At 63.4% G+C, this 1420-nt stretch overlaps 1 protein-coding gene across 1 annotated transcript in view; it reads right to left on the bottom strand.

The window, feature by feature from the left end:
* ITCH (itchy E3 ubiquitin protein ligase) overlaps nucleotides 1–1162 on the bottom strand; it is a 165046-nt gene extending 163884 nt beyond the window's left edge. The window contains exon 1 of the mRNA XM_069077577.1: nucleotides 1047–1162. The gene's annotated coding sequence lies outside the window, so the exon portion shown is untranslated. The remainder of the gene's footprint in view (nucleotides 1–1046) is intronic.
* Nucleotides 1163–1420: the final 258 nt, after the last annotated feature.

Raw genomic sequence — 1420 nt, 5'->3', positions numbered from 1 at the left:
CATCATCATCATCATCATCATCATCATCATCATCATCATCATCATCATCATCATCATCATCATCATCATCATCATCATCATCGTTATCAACATCATCATCCTGTTAGGCTTTCATTTCCACTTGTTTTGGTTTGTTGGTTTTTTTTAAAAGTCATCTCAGCTTCAATGACCCAAGAAGATAAACAGGGCACAGAGGGCAAGGGGGAGGGCGCAGACAGAAGGCACAAGACCCCCAAGGGAGAAAAGCAAGGGAACTGAACACCTCCAGCGAGGACAATGGAAATGAGGAGGGTTTTTCACTCGCTCCCTCCCTTTCTGGCGGGTGCAATTTGAAAGAACCCGGTGAAAAGCTTTGCACTCGGGAAAGCCGGATCAGCGCTAGATCGAGACGTCCTGGAAAAGAAGCCGCAGGAAGGGGGCGGGGACAGCAAGTGGGCAATATTGCCCGCTCGCCCTCACTCCGGACGCCCTCGGCCCCGGGGGGCTCCAGCCGCCCCCCACCCCGGCAGGGCCTGGCCCAGGTGCCAGCTGGGGGCGGGGAAGCCGCTGCCTCCTCTCTCCCCCTCCCCCCGCGGCACACTGGCAGCAGGGTGCCTGGGGCTCGCGCCCAGGCACTAGCCAGCCGGGGCCGGAACGGAGCAGAGCGGGGCGGAGCAGGGCTGGACTCGGCTGGGCAGGGGAGGGGGTGGGGGGGGAAGAAGGGCTCCGCCACCCTCATTCTCCCCCTCTCCGCCTCCTCCTCACACAACTTCCCAGCCCGGGGTCTGGGGACTCGCCAGCCCCTCCGCCTCGCCCGTCCCACCGGCCCCGGCGCGTGCCGCCGCCGCCGCCGCTCTGCTCCCGTGCCGGCCCCCTCCTCCGCGCCCGCCGGCCCCACTTGTCCCTTTCCCCTACCGCGGACCGGGCCCGGCGATGAGGGGGCTCACAGAACCTAGGGTACCACCCCTTCCTCCCCTCCCTCCGCTGCACGGCCCCCTCCCTGCTCCCCGAGATCTCCCCCTAGCTTGCCCCACTCCTACCCCAGTTACCCTCCCGCAGGTGTTTACCGGTCTGGGGGGAAGAGGAGGAGGCGGCGACGGCAGCGGCAGCTCCTCAGTCCCGCGGCTAAGATGGCAGCCACTCCCGAGTTTAGACCACAGCGAGCAGCCAAAGTCGGCACTCAATGCGCAGGCGCGGCCGCTCGGGAGTGGCGGAGCCAGGGAGAGGCCAGGACTACAAATCCCAGCAGGCCTCGCGAGCCCCTCCCATTTCTCTGTGCGAGGTGCCAGGTTTGGGGGCGGGGTAAAGGGGAGGGGGGAGATCCTGAAGTAGCTGGGTTCCCCTAGGTACCACAAGGACCGATGGTTCAGGTCTCAGTGATTCTTCCCCGGAAGTTCCAAGTGTGAGGTGGGTGCAGATTACCTTGTTTTTCTTAAGAGTC

The sequence above is a fragment of the Petaurus breviceps genome, unplaced genomic scaffold (assembly GCF_028583685.1).
Source record: "Petaurus breviceps papuanus isolate PSGF00001 unplaced genomic scaffold, PetGlider_PUasm1.0 90994, whole genome shotgun sequence".
In the NCBI taxonomy this organism is placed as follows: domain Eukaryota; kingdom Metazoa; phylum Chordata; class Mammalia; order Diprotodontia; family Petauridae; genus Petaurus; species Petaurus breviceps.
This window is presented reverse-complemented; position numbering and strand designations above follow the sequence as displayed.